This window comes from Mustela erminea, chromosome 8 (genome assembly GCF_009829155.1).
Source record: "Mustela erminea isolate mMusErm1 chromosome 8, mMusErm1.Pri, whole genome shotgun sequence".
In the NCBI taxonomy this organism is placed as follows: Eukaryota; Metazoa; Chordata; class Mammalia; order Carnivora; family Mustelidae; genus Mustela; species Mustela erminea.
This window is the reverse complement of record NC_045621.1, coordinates 79,452,568-79,468,899: the sequence shown is the minus strand read 5'-3', so window position 1 is coordinate 79,468,899 and position 16,332 is coordinate 79,452,568. Positions and strand designations below refer to the sequence as shown.

The window sequence follows — 16,332 nt, the reverse complement described above, 5'->3', positions numbered from 1 at the left end:
TGCTGCTGATGGTACCTATCCATTTCTAGACTTTTAAATGATACACAAAGGGTAGTTCATTTTATACTATTCATCAAGATACTGTTGTCTAGAATGTAAGCCCTGAACCTCTTCTTCCTTCAATGAAAAATCCACCTGTGCCAAGTCCTGCATTAAGAATATGAATTATAGACACAGTCTATAATGAGAATTTCCCTAACTTTCTAGTTTCACTTGGTTTTAAATACATTCTTAAGACTGCACTTCACCATCTCTTTTAACATTCAGTAACGATAAAACAAACTGAGTACCACACTTAGGTGAAGCAGCAGAATTAGAAGGTGAAGTGGTTGCCTAGCAACATCACCTGTGAGTAATTAAGCATCTCTTGAGAATTGCTGAATTTGGTTTTAAATTCTTGGCCTTGTTACAAATAGCTACTTAGGCTAGTTGGACTCTACCTAACTGTTTCATTAAAGATTATAATGCCCAAGATGGGCAACCAAGTAAGAAGGTGTTATCACCAAAATTTGTTTTTCGACAAGGCTCACATTTCACATTTCCTCACAGTCACCTACAGCACAGACAGGTTAAGTACAGATGACTGTGACCTTCAAAGACAGAAACCTACATCCCCTTTCAGTCATTCACAGTACAATACTCTTTCCTGATTCATAGCCATCTTTTGTCTTACTCTGCCTTAGGTCAGTGCTAAAAATATGTGAAAGTATACAATTCATGTACTCTAACCCTATGGCAAGACATCTACACATGAATAAGGTAGGTTTACATACCTAAAGCATATTAGAAGCTTAATCAGTTTTCACTGAAATCAGAAGACTTACAAATCATTTCAAGCATTTGATATGGAATGTAATCACATTTTATGACCCCTGAATCATCATGCACTTGGTCAACTTCTTCAGAAAACCCCTTTCCCCCCAAAATAATATTTTTTTTTTATCAAAGAGCATGCTCTGAAACATGTCTTGAGAACAAAGGCTTTAGAATGCTCTAGATTTTTTTAAATATATATATTCCTTTCTTTAAAAGATTTTATTTATTTATTTGACAGACAGAGATCACAAGTAGGCAGAGAAGCAGGCAGAGAGAGAGGAAGCAGGCTCCCTGCTGAGCAGAGAGCCTGATGCGGGGCTTGATCTCAGGACCCTGGGATCATGACCTGAGCAGAAGGCAGAGGCTTTAACCTACTGAGCCACCCAGGCACCCCTAGAATGCTCTAGATTTTAATCGAGATACCAAGAATGCCTTTACAGAATTATATATGACTTATGAGACTTCAAATACATTAAAACACTCAGGACTGTGGTATTTAAATGAGGTTAACATATAAAGTAATAATACCAAACTTTGTTTCATCTATAATACAAGTACATTTATAGTTAGTAATGACATAAACATAAAATGATTCAACAGCTTAATGAAATAAAAAGCAAGAAAAGGTAAGGTAATGGTAGAGCTGAAAACCAATTAAAGAAACCTGTAAGGTAGGAGTTTTAAATGTCTTTATTTTTAGTAGAAAAAAAAGATGCCATACCGTCAATGATAAGAACATTCTGGTCTACAACAAGCAACTGATCCATTATTAACTTTTTAGAAAAGGTAAATAAAATACTTAAAAAAGAAACTTCCAATTTTAATATATGAAAATACACTCATTTATAAAGAGAAGCACACTAATCTCATAGAAGGAGCAAGATAGATAAGGTGAAGTGTATATTTTAAGGAGATACAATAGTATGAATGTCAGTATCTTCTACGTCTTGGAAAGATATGCCACCAAGGAGCCAAAAAGATTTTCAAAGCAATGAAATATGCCATCATTTTTAGAAGCAGTGACCTGTCCCTAGATTGTCAGGGTTAGCAATAGGTATGTTCCTAAGGAAATCAATATAACTTTAATGGTAACTTGGTTATTTACAAAAAATTCTAGGTCGTTTGTTAACAGGCATCTTTTGGCAGATCTGGAGAACTAACACATTTTAAATTTTAAACACAGTTAAGAAACATGGAATCAAGCACCGACAATATTGTGAAATACTATTTGGATACATTTGCTCAATTTTCTACTAATTTTGGCATAAATACAGTCCCATACATTTCCTTGAAAAGGAAAGAATTTGGCTTTAGAGGATGACAGAAAAATGAGAGAAAAGACACAGAATTTGGAGTTCTTGGTTTCAAACTGTACCTAAACCTTATTAATTTTATGATTTGGGTGTCATTTTAAAGATCTTAATCTGAATTTTACAATTTACAGATGTCATGAAAATATATAAATCATAGAATTGTGATCTTAATCTGTACCTATCTGTATCTTGGATAGGTTGCGTATTCCATATTAGGTATTCAGGAAATTAATGTTCTTAGTAACATGTTATTTAATACTCCTTGAACAAATCATTATTGAACACTTACTGTATAATGAGTACCATGTTAGGTTCTGGGATCAGAAGGGTAAGCAAAATAGATGCATCTTCAAGACGCATGTATTTTAGTGTGGAGTTACTGTGCTAAGCTAAGCTAAGCATAGAGTTACAAGTTTGTTTGTTTTTTTTTAATAGGTGAAAGACTGACCTAATGTTAATTTATGAATTTTATTAATATGAAGGATAGATACTCATTATTTGCAGTGCTCACTTTAATATTTACCTATCTAGCTATCCTGAGGGAAGAAAGTTAGAGATGGATTCAAGTGCAGTTATCAACTAGTGGAACAAATTCAGCATTTTTGGAACTAAGTCATTTCATCAGCAGCACATTTTAATAAGTGCCTGGGTTAACTCTGTCTTAAAGGTATAAATGCATTCTCTAGCCTTTAGTGCTACTTCCTATGTATACGTAATATGTTTGGCTGTACTTCCTCCTGTGTTAGATATTTCCAAGTCTTGCCACCCTCCGAGGAAGGTTCAGACAGCCTATCACTCTTTCCTAGCATCTCTCTGTGAGAATTATGGGTCACTTCAAGTCACAGCCTGTTCTACAAGGTTGGCAAACTTAATTGTAAGTGAAAGGCTACTGGAGGTTCCTGTTATGCATTTTGGACTGAGATATGAATTCTATCAAAATCTATTATAGCTCCCAGCCATTAATAAAGTAATACTTCTTTCCTTTCATTTTTTGTCCCCTATGTTTACATGTTATTTCTAAACCTCAGAAGTGAAGAGACCAGAGTGATAAGATAAGAGTACCCAATCCCATCTTCAAACTCAACTTTCATGATTACAAATTACTTACAAGGGAACATTTTTCTTTTTTTGACTCAAGAAATCATCACTAATATTATAATAACAAAGGGAATAAAGTAAAATCACATCTATACTAAAAAAAAAAGAAAATTGGTAGTATGAAATGTTTTCTTCATAGACAAATTAAGCCAGGGATACATTACCATAATAATAATGAGGAATACCTTATAATGAACTAAATAACTGATGGGAAGTAATTCTAAGAGATAAGAAATGATTTGAAACAAAAACTTTTTTATAATAGTAACATCAGAATACACGTTGAATATTTTAAATTGTAATATACCATTGTATGAATTAAATATTTTTATAAAATCACAATAGAAAGAAAACATTTAAACAAAAATATTTCAAAGATATTTGTTTTAATAAAACTTTTTTTATTATGTTATTTTATAATCTATAAGACTATTTGCCTAGTGATGTTACTAGAGTAACTTGATATTTTAGATGTTTTGGAAATTGCGTTTCCTTTCACAATGGGTGGTAATTGGGTTAGCAGCTATTCATGTTTTTTTAAGATTTTACTTATTTATTATTTACTTATTATTTATTTTAGAGAGAGAAAGAGAGAGGCAGAACATGTAAGGTGCAGAGGGGGAGGGAGAGGGACAAGCAGACTCTGAGTGGAGACTGATACAGGGCTCTTCAAGGAGCTCATTGAGGGGTTTCACCCCAGGACCCTGAGATCATGACCTGAAACAAAATGAAGAATGGATGCCTATCTGAATGAGAATCCCTGTGCCCCAGCAGCTACATATGTTAACAAATTTTTCCTGTTGCTGTAAAACTCAGCAGTTTTCTATCTAACAAATAGATGACTCACACATCTAAAAAGGTTTTTTTACATGTTTACATTGAAAGGGTAAATCTAAGGATTTGTTGTTGTTGTTCATTAATGTAAATATTCTTCTTTCAAATGGAAAAGCATATGCATTTATTTTTATTGTTGCAGAAATTTTCAAAAATATACAAAAATTCAAAGAATAACATTATGAATTCCCAGATACCTATTACCCAGCTTCAACATATCAATATTTGTGTCAATATTGTTTCATGTTTCTCTTCCCCATATAATTGTTTGTGTGTTTGTATTACAAAGCAATACCCAAAATCATATTCTTTGGCCGTAAGTACTTCAGAATATATATCTAACACAGAAGGAGTTATTTTAAAAAATAATCATTATACCATTATCATACCTTACACTATTAATGAAATATTTCTATCATGTAAGGCATGGTCCACGCTAAAATTTGCCCAGTGTCACCCAAAGTTCTTCTTATAGAGAATTTATTTGATTAGAACTCATGTATTCCATTTTGTCATCTCATTTGAACATATTTCCTACAGCAAAGGACTACACCGGATGCGCAAGCACTAACTCCAACTTTACAGATTAAATAGACTTGCATCTCACTTCTTTGGGAAGAAGTAAGATTAACTGTTCTTATATGACATGTGGATACCATTACCAGGTACAACATCTCTGAGACTGTACTAGATTTGTTTAGGTATCACTCCACATTTCACAGCCATGTCTGACGACTTGGCCTGCTTCCTGGTCTGTGTAACTTCCTTGAGAGTCCACACCATTCTAGTGGTTCCACAGCTAGGTTGTTGCAACAGCTGCTACCTTCTTTACAGAAATAGAAGCCGCTCTAGAAGCCAAAGGGGCTCCAGACTTTCAGGAGCTCCCTAAAAAATCAGTACTAAATGCAGAACAGCAAAGGAGGAAATATCCAATGGGACATTTTAAAATAAACTTAGAGGACTTGGGCTACCAGATATAAAGATGAACTGAAAGTGATTTGGTGTAAATCTGTGTAGATTAGTGCAAAGAGACAAAGAGATACATAAAACATAATAAAAAGACAGGAAGTAGTCTTAACACATACATGTGGTCACTTAATTTGCCACAAAAATGAGAGTGAAACTTAGTAAGGAAAAAAGTTCTTATCAAACTATGGTTATCTACAATGAAACAACTATCCTTAACTTTGTGGCATACAAAAAATTACTTAAAATGATGAGTCAGGATGGGGAATTTGAAAGATAAAATAGTAAAATTTCCAGGAGGAAAAAAAAATAGGACTATGTCTTCATAACCTTCATAACCTTCATAACCTTAAGGACTATGTCTTCATAACCTTAAGAACATATTTTTCTTTTTGTAAGCAAGACACATATTCACAAATGAGAAAGGAAAAGATGGTTGAATTAAACTAATCACCAAGATTGGGATATATTACATACCATTTAGAGAGTGAAAAATAAAGTCATAAATTGGGAAAGGATATTTAACAAAGTACTGATAAAGAACTTTACATCTAGAATTTATTAAGAACTTCTGAATATTAATAATAAAAATAGCATGTGAAAGAAAATGTGTAAACAGACTTTAATAGACACATCACAAAAGAGTGTATCATAATGTCTAAAATTAAGAAAATATGGTCAAACTTATTATTACCATTTAGATTTAAATTAAAACTACAATATGACCCTTTCATGTCCACATAAGTGGGTAAATTTTTAAAAATAAATAATGCAAAGAGTTAGCAAACACTTTTTGAAGCAGGTCAAATTCTTAGTCACTGCTAGTAGAATATAAAAATTAATATATCTGCTTTGGAAAACATTTTGGCGTCATCTATAAAAGAAAAAAATATATAATATATAACCCAGAAATTTTACTCTTAGATGTGTATCCAAAATACTCATAAATTTATATCTCTATCATCTACCTATCTTTTTATCTCTCTACCTACCTACAACAAAAGACATGAAAACTTTCAAAGCAGCATTTTTTTTTAAAGATTTTATTTATTTATTTGACAGAGAGAGATCACAAGTAGGCAGAGAGACAGGCAGAGAGAGAGGAAGGGAAGCAGGCCCCCTGCTGAGCAGAGAGCCCGACGCGGGACTCGATCCCAGGACCCTGAAATCATGACCTGAGCCGAAGGTAGTGGCTTAACCCACTGAGCCACCCAGGCGCCCGAAGCAGCATATTTTTGCAACCAAAACTTTCAAGGAAACTAGATGTCCATCAACAGTAGAATGATATGTGGATTATTCATACAATGGAATTCTATACTATAATAAAAAAAAAAATTACTACCTAATGGATAAAAACTCAAAATGTTGATTGTGAAATGATAGACACAAAATAATGCATATTACTTCGATCTATATATAGAAGGCTTTCAAGCAGGGGTGCCTGGGTGGCTCAGTCATTAAGCGTCTGCCTTTAGCTCAGGTCATGATCCCAGGGTCCTGAGATCCAGCCCCAAATCAGGCTCCCTGTTCAGCGGGAAGCCTGCTTCTCCCTCTCCTACTCCCCCTGCTTGTTTTCCTCTCTTGATGTGTCTCTCTCTGTCAAATAAATTAATAAAATCTTTTAAAAAAGGAAAGCTTTAAAGCAGATAAAATTAAGCAATTTTTGTTTTTTAAGTGTCTAGCACAGTGCCTGGTGCACAGCAGAAATGGCAGCTCTTCTTTTTTTTTTTTTTTTAAAGACTTTATTTATTTATTTGATAGAGAGAGAGGGAGGGAACTCAAGAAGGGGGAGTGGGAAAGGGAACACAGGTTTCCTGCTGAGGAGAAAGCTTGATGATCCCACGGCCCTGAGATCATGACCTGAACCAAAGGCAGATGCCCAACCGACTGAGCCACCCAGGCACTCCAACCAATGGTTTTAGAAGTAGGAATATCAGTTACCTTTAGGGAGGAAGGTTGGGCTAGTGATTGGAATAGAGAATTAAAGTGGTTTTCTGATATTATTCTATTTATGAAGCTTGTTGGTGTTTACTTTGTGGTCACAAATAAAATTTATATTGAAGAATTTTCAACTGTTTCATGTTTATGTTATAAATCAATTAAAAGTTTATAAACTATTTAAAATAATGTACTAGTTAAATTGCTTTAAATATTGCTTACATAATAATCTTTGAGTAGATTTGATATTACAGGAAAATGAGTGGTTTTTCTCCTTCAGTTTCACCATCATCCCAGGTCATATGAATATATTCTTTGGGAAATGAGAACTTTTAAAAATATTTTTAAATGACTGAAGACTTTTGAAAGTTAACCTGTAAGGAAATGACTACAGATTTTCCCAGAAGCATTCCTTTGAATAAATGCTGACAACTTGAGGATTCATAGATGTGTTTTGTTTTTTACCAGAGACTTAATTTTGTTAGGCATAAATAAGCTTCTCTGCCTCTGAGTAAGGGGTGGGTAGGGCTAAGTTGGGAGAAATGGGTAGGGGGCTATGTGATCGGGCTCACAGAAATCCCCAGAATGCTGAAGTGCCAGGAAACCAGAGATAAGGGAAAAAACCAGACTACCCTGCCCTAAGCGTGTATGTATGGGGGGTGTCTTTTTTTAATGATAGTCATCTGTGACCAACAAAGAATAACCAGACCCTAAAAAGAAGTAAGCCATAAAAATTTTATCACCAGTTCTTACTTAAGCTAAGACAATACAAAAAAGGTAAGGCCACAAGCTCCCTGGTCAGTTCTGAATAAAAGACTGTCAGCGGATGCTCTCTTTGGCAACTCTGTCAGGACCTGTCTCACTCATGAGAGCTTTTCCTGTACCCTTGCTTAATAAACTTAATAAACTTCTTATTCTCTTTTTTCTGGGAAAATCATTCTTCGACTCCATGAGACAAGAACCTAACCCTCACGCTTCACCTCTGTCATTTTACTCATCTTTCAGAAGGTATTCTAACCCTGCTGTGTCCTCCCTGGTTCAGTACAATCACACAATTCTATTTCCCTAAACTCATCAATTGCCTCATTCAGTGATAAACCTGTGAGTTATACTGGGTACTATGTTTATCTTTTTCACAAAATTTGGCCTGACATATTTCCTTCCTTAGGCTTTTTCAAAATGAATCTACTTAGAAAAACCCTCTCTGGTTTCAACATGTGACTACCAAATCAAGTATTCCTCAGGTAAAGAAACCAATGACAGTTCCAGTTCCTCAAGTTAAGTTATAGCTCGTAACTATTAGATGATGTAACTGAGTGCTGAAATTGATTGTTAATTCCAAGCCAGAGTCACATAGTTGAAAGCAAAATTTGTTTGTTTACTTATTTAATTTATTTAAATTCGAATAGCCACCACATAGTATATAATTAGTTTTTGAGACAGTGTTCAATGATTCATTAGTTGCATATAACACCAGTGCTCATCACATCACCTAGAAGCAAAGTTTATATAAAAATTTATAGTTGTCGGGTTGCCTGGGTGGCTCAGCGGGTTAAAGCCTCTGCGTTCGGCTCAGGTCATGATCCCAGGGTCCTGGGACTGAGCCCCACATTGGGCTCTCCGCTCAGCGGGGAGCCCGTTTCCCCCTCTTTCTCTCTGCCTGCCTCTCTGCCTAGTTATGGTCTCGGTCAAATAAGTAAATAAAATCTTTTAAAAAAATTTATAGTTGTCTAAAGAGGTTTAAGGCAAGATATGTCTACGAAAACAGATACGTATTTTCAATTAAATAGGTAACTGAAGAACTCATAGTGTCTTTGCTAGGTTTTTGGAAAAGCATTCTTAATTGATTTCTCATATTTATTTATTCCTCATATTGTAGAACTGTCCTAGAATAGATTTAATGTGATAAATTCTATCCTTATTTGAAATATTTTTCTTTAAATGTGAAAAAGTTATGTAATTATTGTAAGATATTAAACTTCTATATCTATTACTTCCTTCTCTGACATGAAAGAGAGTGCTAAAAAATTATTTTATGTAAGTGTCAAATATACTAGGTATGCTACTGAAGCATATAGCACACTTAAATTATATTAAATATACTAAATAAGTCAAGAAATATATATTAAAGTATATAAAAATATATGAGCTGAGATAGACAGTATTCATTAAAATCAGAACACTTTTGCTAGTGAATGGAAAGACTGCATGTCTTTAAGATGTTAAATATCCCCAAAGTACATTTTTTAACATGATTCCAATTAAAGAGCATAATTACAATTAAAAGAGTGGCTTGGCCCACATAGTTTGATTTACTGTGACAATGGAAATAAACCATCCCTATTCTTTTGGGTTAGATTTAGATTCTTTAGTATTCAATGGGGGGCTCCTTGGGAATTATTGATTGCAACATAAAACACCTCAGAGAGTTATTTTCAATCATTTCATTCTCTAACAGTGTAGCATTTGCTTTATCATAGTTGAATGTCACAGACAAATGGCTTGTGAAGAGAATTTAAAATGTATAACAAAGACCTGTGGCGTTAGAATTGTTAGTAGTTCAAGTCTCTATTATCTTTAGCATTGCAGAATATTCTTCTTCATTTGGCCATTTTTCAAATCAGTTTGGTTAGATATAATTCATAAGCCATAATTTCTTGCCTTTGCCTTTTTCTGTTTTTCTCTTTTTCTTCTTTTAATATCATTCCTGAATTATATTTGATAGCATTCCCTGATTCTTACTTATGACATAAGTTCTTTATAGAATGCTTGGAAATGCACTCAGCCAAATTCACTCCCAAATTCCCCAGGAAAACTCAAATTTGTGAAATTATTATAGTTTCAAGAAAAGTACAACAAATTTTCTAAAAGGTATCTATTGATATCTACCTATATCAAATCTATATACAAATCAATGCAGCAATAATTCAACTCACATTTAGGTAGCCTTTAATTCGTGTCAGTTACTGCACTTGGCACTATAAGCAACACAGAGGTGAAAAAAAGATATTCATATTGTTTGTATGCATCTTAGAGTCTTACAGATGCCTTAAGAATGAAGCAAAGCGGTTTCTCTTAGTTGTTAGATCAAGTGATTTTACCCAACATATGTTATTTTTATATATTTTTGTTTAATTTTAACTTGAAATACATGAGAGAATAATCTATAATTTGGGGCACTTTTTATTTTGTTTGCCAGAAACAACTTGGAGGCATTTCAAGATATCTTGTGAAAATCTTATACATACTTTCTATGCTGAAAATATGACAGTCTTTGTAAGTGAGGCCTTCTGGGTCATCTATATAAATATGGAAGAAGAATAGTTCAAGAAATTATTGTGTCCATAATTTAATAGATGTCTTTTGTTCATTGCACTGTTAGAAAAAATGCTATTTTGAGTCTCTCCTGACAGCTGCCTGTAAGTAAACTATTAGTGCAATTGGTAAAGCCAAAACATTAATCATAATTGCTTTTTAAGACAATCATTTTGGAACTTTTAAAAATGTTCTTAGGTTATGCCAATCTACTATTTAGTGATTCTCCTAATTTATCAGGCCCCAATTTCATATTCAATGATAGAGAATCAATATTACTCATCTTTGGGAATTAAATATGATGCATGCTTCTCAGAACTTCATTTCCTATGCATATAATTTGAGTATATGTGCAATTTGAGTATTCAATTACCATGGAGTTCTCTGTCTTTAGCCCAAACATGTAGATGTAAAATATAAAGCCACTACAATGTCCACCACATCCGACCACAGCCAACAGAAAATAAAATCAATCTAGGAGTGCTCAGACGAACTTAGGCTCACACACACACAAATGTATCTTCTACTGAGCATTTCTGCTGCTCTGCTTTTTAACTCCAATGCACTATTGAGGTCTTCTGTTCTTGTGTAATCGCCCACTGACCATGTGGCTCTCACCGTAGGTGTGCGTTCCTCCTGACAGGTACAACCGTCTATTTCTACATATCACTGGTCTTCTTGTGGGGGTGGGAGGTTGGGGGAGCCAGGTGGTGGGCATTAAGGAGGGCACGTATTGCATGGGTATGGTGCAAAAACAATGAGTACTGTTATGCTGAAAAGAAATTAAAAAAATATATCACTGGTCTTCTTTTCTGGAAGATTATGCTTGTTCTTCCTTCCCTTTTTCTCCTTCTCCTCCCCTTCCCCATTCTTCCTCCTTTTCTCTTTCTCCTGTTATTATCTACCTGTTATTACATTCTTCCATCAGGAATAGAAACTCCACTGTTATCCCTTGATAAATAATTATGTGTCCCATTGGTCTCTACAACTGTATTACTGCCCATTGACAATGGTGGCATCATAGCAACCAACTTGTATGCTATCTGCAAGTGAAATAAGAGAATACATTTTCCTTTTTGTTCTTTTTCTTTGGCAGTTCCAATATGATGTTCACTGTGGCTAAGGGATTACGATTTGGGGTTTTCTAAAAATATATTAACGTTTTTACATATCCCTTTCTACAGCCTTGTTGCTAAATGACTGATTTACTCATAGGGTCTAAGTCCTTATTTCCTGGCATGGGTCCTCTCTTGGGAGATATTACATTTGCTGTCACAACAACTTTCTTAGGCCAATATACCAGTTTGAAAATCAAGCTAACACTACTGGACATAACTGAGTCAATTTTTAATCTCTATCTACATATACTTTTTGAAGGGGAAAATATTAGGGTGTATCAATGTCAAATAAAGCCTATGCATAAATATATTTCTTTATCAGTAAGTTGTAATATACCAAACTGATCAGTACTGTTCCTAAAGGTTTCAATGCTTGCGTTATTTACTGCAGCTTTTCTTGGTGGCATAATAAAATACAATTGGTTCATAATATAATCAGCATCAAATTTGTTTTAACATTTTTATTATCACCTCAATAATAATATATTGTTTGGATTTGAATTATAACTTAAAAAGTAATATTAGTGGGATGCCTGTGAAATCAGGCATCAGTTGGTTAAGCCACTGCTTTGGCTCAGGTCATGATCCCAGGGTCCTTGGATCTAGCTCCGCATAGGGCTTCTTGCTTGGCAAGGACCCTGCTTCTCTCACTGCCTCTGCCTGCCCCTCTGCCTGCTTGTGTGTACTCTCTCTCTCTCTCTCTGGTAATTAATAAAATCTTTAAAAAAAAGTTATTTAAAAAAAAAAAAAAGTAATGTTAGTGATAGTCACAGAAAAGGTTTTGCTGTTGTCTCAGTGATAGTAATTCTGATAGAAATAACACAGCTTATAATTCACCAGAAAATGATAAAGAAGATTCAGAAGGTAAAGAAAAAAATCTTTAAATCCTTAAACATAAATCATAATAATGGTGGAATGGTGTATATGAAATACATTGGTTTGAATGATGACATTTCAATATTTATTTTCCACATTTAATATTTGTTAACCTGCTTACATCTCAGTATGGAAAGAAATCATTCTAAGCTGCCTCTTTTTCTCCACAATGGGATACCATATTACAAAGTGGGGTTTTTTAAAGTATTTTATTTTTTAAATACCTTAAAACTCTGAGTTTTATAATGCAATCTTTTTTTTGAAGTTTTTTTTTTCTTACTAGTGAATATTGTAGCCATCTCAAATGTTTTCTTTAGTCTCCCCTTGAATCGTTAATAGTAACAAAACCAAAAAAAGCAAATGCAACAACAAAGAAAAATTTCAGTTAGAACTGTAATTCACAGAAACTCTCAGGGAAAATAGTACTAAAAATTCTACTTTGTAAAAATCACTGGTTTTGTAAATGCTTATGGTACTTGTTACCCAAGAGTCCATAAATAATAGTCATGTGCCTTAATATGAAAGAATATGGTTGTTCATGTTGATGTTTTTATCATTTCTCTCTTTTTAGTTGTTTTAACTTGATGGTTATATACAGAATAGTCAAGGGCGACAACTATAAACAAATGGAAACCAAAATGAAAACTTAGGTGTAAAAACACCTAGATATATAAGTGCATTAATGAGTTAGATATGTAAGTGCAGGGATAAAGGGGACTTTTACCATCAGTAGAGAAGCCACAGAATTGCATATTTATGCTTTGCTAAATTGCATGGGAAGTTTTCTATTGAAAGGGCTTTGGGGGGAAAAAAATTCTTGTATCAACTTTGAATTAATATTTATATTCTTATTTTTCAGAGGGTACTTGGAAAATGAATTTTTCATTAACATTAATCCAGACTGTTTAGAATAATTGCTAACCTGACAAGAGCTATATTTTGACTTTTAAAAAGTGTCTCCTAGAACACTTTTTGTTTATTATATTTACACCATCACATTCTTTCTATTTGCCATTTGCCAACCTGGTTTAATAAACTTAGTTTTTCCTAATTCTAATTGTGTTTGAATGTTCCAAGACTACATCATTTTCCTTTAACCCAGCATATGATTATAACAAGGAACTCCTTGTCATTTAGGTTTAAAAGAAAACATTTACTGTACCAGACTTATGATAAAAATGCTGCTTAAATTGTTTGGGTGTAAAATATCAGTTTTTACTTTTAAAAAAAAATAATGTATGCTAACAAGAAATTGGAAAAAACTGAGAATCTATCTTGATGAAAGGAAAGATGTCTTGGATGACCTTGTAATGTTGCATAATTTTAGAAATCAATTTTTGCCTAATGCACTGAGAGAATTTTTTTCGTCATATCCATGCCCCTGAAGAGCGTGGGGAGTATCTTGAAACTCTCATAACAAAGTTCTCACATAGATTTTGTGCTTGTAACCCCGATTTAATGTGAGAACTTGGCCTTAGTCCTGATGCTGTCTATGTACTGTGCTACTCTTTGATTCTACTTTCTATTGACCTCACTAGCCCTCATGTGAAGAATAAAATGTCAAAAAGAGAATTTATTCGAAATACCCATTGTGCTGCTCAAAACATTAGGGAAGATTTTGTAGGGCACCTTTATGACAATATCTACTTTATTGGCCATGTGGCTGCATAAAAGCACAATTGCTAGGACTTCAACTATTAACTTCAAACTAAGGTTACCCAAGGACTTATTTAGCAGATATGGGGGTTACATTAGTGCTGGTCATTCTAGCCTCTGTATACAATCAAGCTCGAGTGTACATCTTTTTTTTTCCCTTTTACTATTTTCTTTTTTAGTAATTTCCTTGGGGAACTAAAGAATTTTGCAGAATTTTTCTTAATTTTGCTTATCATGTTTTGCACAAAGCAGAGCCATTTCCTGACACAGCTGTTTAAGAAGGTTCAACTGACATTATACTCTAAAAGATGGTATATTTGTGCATTAGATTTGCTTGAAAAACTACTCATTTTCATTCTTTTTTAAAATACCATGTAATGTGTACATATTTAACTGAAGAGATTTATAATCATAATTATTTTATTGTAAAAATTTTAACTAAAGCCCTTCCTTTTTCTCTCAAAAAAAAATAATGTATGCTAAATTTCTCAATTTCATAATAAGTAGGTGGTTGTTCTTGAGTTTTCTCTTCACAATAGTTTAAAGGAGCATTTAAGCAAAGATCCAGATACACCCAGTTTAAAAGTGATTGCTTGAAATTATTTCTTTTTTTTTTTCACGTCTCTGGTTTTACATGATGATGCAGATCCTGCTGTTTCATTGTAACGATAAGGCTTGATACTTGAAAAAATGCAATGTGGTGAAAATTAAAAAAAAAAATACAATTTAAATAATATGCTTCCATTGACGCAAACATGATGTATGCATGTGTATTTACTTATATAGGAGTTTAAAATCTATTAAATGATTATTCAAATTAAAATGTATTAATAAATTATTATTCAAATTAATTCTTATGTGTCATCCTTGCACAGGGACCTTGCTGTCTTCTCTGTACTGATTCAATTTCAGTATATGTGCTGCTGAAACAAGCATGATTCAAATTAATTTTTAAATTAAGAAGGATACTTAAATCTAAGCTAGAAAAATAAATGAATATAAAATTCACTGAAAACATTATAAAAAACAGAACAGAAAGATTTATGAATTGAATTGACCTCTATCTGTCAATGATTTAAGAATCTGCAGCTTTGGGGCGCCTGGGTGGCTCAGTGGGTTAAAGCCGCTGCCTTCGGCTCAGGTCATGATCCCAGGGTCCTGGGATCGAGCCCCACATCGGGCTCTCTGCTTAGCGGGGAGCCTGCTTCTTCCTCTCTCTCTGCCTGCCTCTCTGCCTACTTGTGATCTCTCTGTCAAATAAATAAATAAAATCTTTTAAATAAATAAATAAATAAATAAATAAATAAAAGAATCTGCAGCTTCACGGCAGAGCTTTCTTCTGGGTTCCAAAAACATATCCACTGTCACTGGATATGCCATGTAAGGCTGCAAGTAAATTCATAGGAAACTACTGTATATAGTGGCATCTTTCATATTTTATTACACCTAGCCCCTGCTTATTCTTTAAAATAATCTTTAAGAACTTGAACTAGTTCTCGAGCGATCATCTTATTATTCTGCACACCTCAATCAAGTCAGTCATTGCTCAGTCCACAATAATTCGTCCAGAAGACAGACACCTGGCCTGAAGAGACACAATAAGATCTTTTTTGATAAGTTTTTTTTTTTTTAATTTGGCTTTTCTTCCTCTGTGATCATTGCCTCCAAATTACAGCCAGCTGTATCATCACCTATTATTGAAAATTGTTTCAGAATTAAACTATCCAAATAAGTCAGATCCAAGATTTGTAGAAGGAAAACCAGCATTTTTCAAAGAGCTGGAACAAACAATCCTAAAATTTGTATGGAGCCAGAGGAGACCCTGGTTGTTGAAAAAAACCCCAAAAACCTGGAGGCCATATTGTCTGATTTCAACTTTTACTACAAAGCTGTGATCGCCAAGACAGCATGGTACTGACACAAAAACAGACACATAGACCAGTGGAACAAAGTAGAGAGTCCAGATATGGACCCTCAACTTTATGGTCAAATAATCTTCAACAAAGCAGGAAAAAAATATACAGTGGGGAAAAAAATAGTCACTTCAATAAATGGTGCTGGAAAAATTGGACATCTATGTGTAGAAGAATGAAACTCGACCATTCTCTTACACCATACACAAAGATAAACACAAAATGGGAAAAAGACCTCAACGTGAGGCAGGAATCTATCAAAATCCTAGAGGAGAACATAGGCAGTAACCTCTTTGACATCAGCCACAGAAACTTCTTTCAAGATATGTCTCCAAAGGTAAAAGAAACAAAAACAAAAATGAACTTTTGGGACTTCATCAAGATCAAATACTTCTGCACAGCAAAAGAAACAGTCAACAAAATGAAGAGGCAGCCTACGGGATGGGAGAAGATATTCACAGATAACACTACAGACAAAGGGTTTATATG

At 33.9% G+C, this 16,332-nt stretch overlaps 1 non-coding gene across 1 annotated transcript; it reads right to left on the bottom strand.

Moving 5' to 3' along the window:
- Nucleotides 1–14,759: 14,759 nt before the first annotated feature.
- On the bottom strand, nucleotides 14,760–14,866 carry LOC116597984. The gene has a single exon (XR_004288897.1). It is a non-coding gene; the product is annotated as a U6 spliceosomal RNA (small nuclear RNA).
- Nucleotides 14,867–16,332: the final 1,466 nt, after the last annotated feature.